This window comes from Neophocaena asiaeorientalis, unplaced genomic scaffold (genome assembly GCF_003031525.2).
Source record: "Neophocaena asiaeorientalis asiaeorientalis breed wild unplaced genomic scaffold, Neophocaena_asiaeorientalis_V1.1 scaffold104, whole genome shotgun sequence".
Lineage (NCBI taxonomy): Eukaryota > Metazoa > Chordata > Mammalia > Artiodactyla > Phocoenidae > Neophocaena > Neophocaena asiaeorientalis.
Genome location: NW_020175679.1, coordinates 840,496 through 846,894, shown reverse-complemented (window position 1 = coordinate 846,894; position 6,399 = coordinate 840,496).

Below are 6,399 nucleotides of genomic sequence, written 5' to 3'. Positions count from 1 at the left end.
AAATTAACAGAAGCCCCAGTATACAGGAGTCCCTAGCGTAATAACTGAGGAGAAAAATTCCCTGTCCCCAGGCCGGAGTCACAGAAACCTGGAGCACCTCCCCCCCAGTGACGGTGACAGTAATTACCACCTACAGTCTACAGACTGGTGACAGTAATTGCCACGCCAAAGGCAGTCTGGCAAAGTTTGAACTTAACTACCATTGCCTGTACTGTTTTTATCGATCGTTCAGAATAAGGACCCATCTTGATTCGGCTAACATCACACTTGAGGTCTTCCCCATGGCCAAGCTCCCATTTTTATTCCATTATTAAGAACCCAAGACCGCGGATGGACCCAGAGGAAACGTCCCCGTGCCCCTCGCTCACGTGCTACAGAAGGAAGCGTGACACAAGTCTATTTGACTCTCTTCTGACCAGCCAAAACGTTTGCATCATCTGACAAGACCGAAGACGGTGAAAACTGGGGTTGGTAAAGTAAGAATTGTAATAAAGAGTGAACCTAAAACACGGTTCCATGCTTCACATTCCCCCAGTGTCACTTGCAGTTCAGTTAAAATGGGAGGAATACGGAGGCTGCTGAGGAGCTCACAGGTGTTTCCAGGAACTGACGTAATTTTATACTTCACCTGCACTCAAGGTTGCTTGAAAGCGTTACGTGTCATTTCTTTCCGAATAGACATGAGTGTCTGGTCACAACATCCACTAGACAGGATCTGGTCAGACAGTAGCTGCAGAGGCTCCAGAAGGCCTGTGCGGGGGGTGGGGAGCAGACACCCCCTGCGTAGCTGAGCTTCTCGTCGGGGCTGAGCTTGGCCTCCTGTGTGCCTGGTTTGGAAGTGTTGCTGCTTCAGTCCCTGAAGCCCAACTAGGGCAGGGCGTGCTGTGGTGGTCACAGGATGGCTCCACTGCAGAAGAAGCATTGCCCATCCTCGGCTGGGGAAGGCCACTCCTGGTGCAGTGGCCTGAGTTGTGGTGAAGATGCTCCAGGAGACCCTCCACCACAGCCGGGCTCGGCCGCCTCTGAGTAGAGCTGGTGGGCCTCAGACAGGCAGCCAGGGGTGAGGATCCCCCACTCACGGCAGAGTAAATACCCCAACCCCTCTCCACTCTTCCCGAACCACTGAAGCACACTGGCAGAGTCTGCGTGGGTTGGATCACCCCGTTATCGCCATCCTCTCAAGTGAGTTTTCTCCTCTACCATCTGGTGACAATATCACTGTGATTTGGCCGAAGTTTTCTGTCTCCAGGTTAAAGACTCAAAATTTTCTGAAGGTGCCATTTCTCCTTCACGGAGTGAGTCATGTCCCCGTAGGAGCACCAGAACTAACCTTCAGAAAAGATGTTCAATGCGACCTTGTAGGATGTGAAATGCCTCCCTCGAATTTTCCCTGTGGCTTGCCGTATTTGCAATCTGAAACTTATATGGTTGGAGAACAAATATGTTTTCTTCTTAGAGGTGTTTTAAGAACATCAGTGCTTGCAGACCATCGTGAAGCCCTTGGTTTCAACCTCTTGTACAATAGAAACGGAACAGATTTAGAGGCTGCCGTCCAGGGCCCTGTGGCTGCAGGCAGGTCCCGGCAGGTGTTTGTCGGAAAGTAGGTCACCAGAAGCCAGGGCAAATCGGGACAGCTCCCCATGCTGTACAAATGAACCCCATCAAAGCGCGGTGGCAGAGGTATCTATCAGGAAGGCAGCATTCTGCGCTCAGCCATCCCCGCTCCTGGAGCTGGAAGGGAAACCCAGTGGCTGATTCGAAAACGGACGAAAACCTCACGTAGAGGCGACATTCAGTGTCAGACTGTGTCCTTGAGGGAAGCTGAAGAGTCCTTCAAAATGCAAACAGGTGATGGTTCTTCAGAAACAGGAGACTTCAAAAGCCTGTGTTCCCCGGATCGCATAATGCAAAGGTGGCAAAGTCCTCAGAGGGCCCCCAGCAGGGGAAGGTTCCCTCTGAGGCCCCTCAACAAGGGGCAGTGCTGGTCAGGGGCGGCCCACCGGGGAGAAGACTGCAGGATGGCGGTGCAGGGCCCAGCTTGGCCTCACCTGGAGCAGCCCCCCGACCCCTGGTACGAACACATTGAGCTTCCAAGAACGATGTGAGTTGAGCAAGGGCTTCTGTGCTCCACAAAAGTTAAGAATTCCGTTTTACAGATAAGTAAACAAAGATCCACAGGGGTCAGCGCCCTCCTAGGAAAACAGAACTAGGACTCAGCTCTTTCCACTCAGCCCTGCAGTTCCTGTGATAACAAGAGCATGGGCCCCGGGAAGAGAGTCAGGGATGGTGGCCAGGAGGCGCTGGGTGACAGTGAGGCTGAGAGGGCCTGGGCAAGCGTCGTTTGGCAGGGGGCGGGGGGGGTTGTTTATCCTTTGCTAATTCCTCTTCCGGTCCATGATGATAGGGCCAGTTGCATCATGGCCCCCAAAAATGCCCACGCCCGGCTTCTCTGGAACCTGTGACAATGCTGTGTTTGGTGACAAAGGAGTCTCTGCAGAGGGGATTAAGGTAACAGCATCATACAGACTGCCCGGTAGGCAGAATCTCATCTCGTGAGCCCTTAAAATAGAGACTTTCCCTGCCTGGAGGCAGGAAAGCTGCAGATGTTTGAAGCATAAGAAGGGCGTGACCGGCCATTGCTGGGGGGCCAAAGGGACAGCAGGTGGGGGGGGGGGGGAGGTGGCCCTGCAGGAGCACAACAGGCCCTCGGCTGATCTCCTGCAGGAACACGGACCTCAGTCCTACAACCAGGACTACCTGAATTCTGAAAGCAGCAGGAGGGTCTTGGACGTGGATTCATGTCAAGAGCCTCCAGAAAGGGGAGCGGCCCTGCCAAGACTTTGATTTTGGCGCGTGAGTCCCCGAGCAGAACACCCAGTGCAGCCAGGGGTCCCTGGACTTCCGACCTACAGAACTGTGGATTAATTTGTGAGATTCTTTCACATCATTATTCCCTTCCATCTTCCACATTCCATGAGACATGTATTATTATTTATGTTTTATAAAACATATACATGTACAAGGGGGTCACCAAGAGTCAGAGAAAATCAGGGAAGTTCCCCACGTCACACATAGACCTGAGCCCCACCGGGGCGGTAGCCTCCTATGTGTAACATCATCTGAGCTCCTGGAGAAGCAGCAGATCCCAGGCAAAGTGGTCCAGAGTCCCTGAGACCCCCTTTCCTTATGGCTTCCCAGACTCCCTCTCCACCCACATCCCCAAACTTCTTCCAGATGTTCCAGGAAGCTCCGCTCCCTCCCCAAGGGCTTCCCCCTTCCCCAGGCCCAGGTCTTCAAACTCCGGGCTCCGCAGCCAGGCCAGCCATGGCCACCCCTTCCCCGACATGGGCTTCCCGTCTCCTGGCCAGCATCGCTGCTGAGAAGTGGTTCCCGACGGTGCCCCACACGTCCCCGGCTGAGCGTGCACCCCACCGTGAAACTCACAGCTTCTGCCTCACGGACAATGGGTGCCTGCCTGCCCCCGGGCTCCAGCAGCTTGGGGGGCTCTCGCTTTGTCTCCCCAGGTCCCAGCCGGTGTTGGACCAGCACGCACATGATCCTCACTGCCACACAAGGGGAAGAACATCATCGTCACCCTGGCCTGTACCTTTGAATGGCAATTCTGGGCCAGACCACCTCTCCTCTCTCCAGTCAGGAGTCCCAGTACCAACTGCAAGGATATAAACTCCGACACCTTGCTTGCCATCTGTGCTCCTATATTGACGTTGTGACGCCCTACTAGGGCTCAGACCTTAAAATCCGTGGTGAGGACAAGATTAAAAGCAGCTCGGGAGGCTGTCGGTCTCACAGAAGAATGTGTTTGTGGTGAAGTAAAGCGTGGAAGGGGGGAAGGGGCTCTAGGAGGGACATGAGGTCCAGTCGGTGTGCCTGTGAAAGAGCCACCCCCAGGCAGCTCAAGGACCCTCCTCCTCCGAGTGCCCTCTTCCAAGTTTACAGCGAGATGGTGTGTCCTACTCCCTGGGGTTGGGCGAGGCCCCGGGACTAATTCTAGGAAGGCTCTGTGAGCAGAGCCTGGTGAGTCCATTCGGGCCGGAGCTATTTAATAGGCAGGACAAGACACCCCTGCAGAACTTTCTTGTCTTTTGCACAACGATTGGCAACATTCAAACTGGGTCCTGGAAAGATTACGATGAGCACAGCTTGGAGATTCAGGATGAGAAATAAATAAATCTGTGGTTTAAATTACGGACATTTTAGGTTTGTTTGTCACTAAAAAATAGCTTACCGTAAGTGACACTAGAATTGGTACCAGCGCTGGGATGCTGTCACCACAGAAAATCTGAACTATGTGGTGCCGAGTTAGGGGTAGTTGTCAGCCAAGGAGGAAGCTGGTTTGGAGCTTGTAAGGGTGCCAGTCCGTCCTATGAGGTGGTGAAATATGTGATAAAGTCCTCGCCTATGGCAACATGGATGGCATGTAATATACCTAGTAGACTGAAGGGATTGCATGATGGAAGGTTAGCATCGTGTTATTGTTGACCTAGTTACTTTGGGCTGCATTGGAGATAATCCTACAGGAAAGGTTTGAGCTCAGAAAAGAAAACGAGGAGTAGAGATCTGAGCCCAGAAATTAAGGGCTTTCAGAATTGGAAGGTACAACTTCTTCTCATCAAGGCATGGCCACCAAGCCCATCGTTAAAACTTCAGAATAGATGCAAAGTCCTGGTGCCAGTGCATAAAATGTCTTGGGCACATGACTAAAGGTGTCCCTCCCACCAGAGCCAGACAGGCTTACGCAGATGGAGAGACAGAGACCCGGATGGAGAGACTGGCCAGGGGGCAAAAGAGTAAAGACAGCAGATCTAAAATGGACATGAGGAAATTGGCACATAGAGCTGAATGGGATCATATAAGTAAGAAATTCATTATGTTTTGTGCTTTTTGTTTTTTTTTTTTAATTTTGGTAAAACGTACATACATAATATTTGACATTTTAACCATTTTCAGGTATACAGTTCAGTGGCATTAAGGACATTTACATTGTTGTTCAGAGTCCCACCGTCCATCCCCAGGACTCTTTCGTCTTCCAAAGCCGAAGCGCTGTCCCCATAAAATACCCATTCTCTGTTCCCTCTCTTCAAGCCTCTGGCAACCACCGTTCCACTTCCTGTCTCTATGCATTTAAAGTTCTGGTAAATGGAATCATACAGCCCTTGTCTTTTTGTGATTGGCTTATTTCACATCTCATTATGTCTTCAAGGTTCATTCACGTTGTAGCCTGTGTCAGAATTTCCTTCCTCTTTGAGAATAAATAATATTCCATCATATGGATGGACCACATCTTTTTTATCCATTCATCTCTCAGTGCACACTTGGAGTGCTTCCACATTTTGGCTACACTGCAATGAACGTGGATGTACAAATATGTCTTCTAATCTCTGTTTTCAATTCTCTTGAGTACTTACCCAGGAGTAAAATTGCTAGATCACATGGCAGTTCTAATTTTAATTTTTTGAGGAACCTCCATACTGTTTTCCACAGTGGCTACACCTTTTTACATTGCCACCAACAGTGTACAAAGGGATCCAACTTGCCTACATCCTCGTCAACTCTTTGCTAGTTTCTGAACCTTTTTGGTAGTAACCACCCTCATGAGTATGAAGAGGTACCTCACTGTGGTTTTGATTTGCATTTCCCTAATTATTAGTGATGTTGAATATCTTTTCATGTGCTTATTGGCCATTTGTATGTCTTCTTTGAAGAAATGTCTATTCAAGTCCCTTGACATTTTACAAATTGTTTGTTTCTTCGTTGTTGAGTTGTACCACTTCTTTATATATTCTAGATATTGCCCCCTTGTCAGATATGTGATTTGCAAATATTTTCTTCCATTCTGTGGGTTACCTTTTTACTCTGTGTCCTTTGGTAAACAAGAAAACTTATTATGTTTGAAAGATAACTGTCCTTCCAAAGAAACCATAAACTAGGATAAAAAGACTCTGTAAACATTAAATGAGATTTGCATGTAAAACACTTAGCATAATATTTAACGCATAATATTTAACATATTATTGTGTTCAATAGGGGTTAGTTTTAGTGTATACTTATTGTAATAATAAAACCATTGCTTTAAAAGTTTCAGAACTTTAAAAAATTTCCTTTTGGAATCATTTTATAAAACACATATCGAACATTTCAAAGAGAATCTGTCTCATTATTCATAAACACATTTTATTTTAAGGCACCAAATAAACAGCACTGCTTTATTAGCTATGGATTTTGCATTGAAATTTTCTTAACGTGCTAAGTGTTAAGAGACTCTGGGCTAGTTCTATGTACTAAATCTACTCTAAACCAGAGAATATTTGCCGTCGCTGAAGTACATAAAACCATGGTACAATGGAGATTCTGACAGCTCTGATCTTCAGTATCACAGCT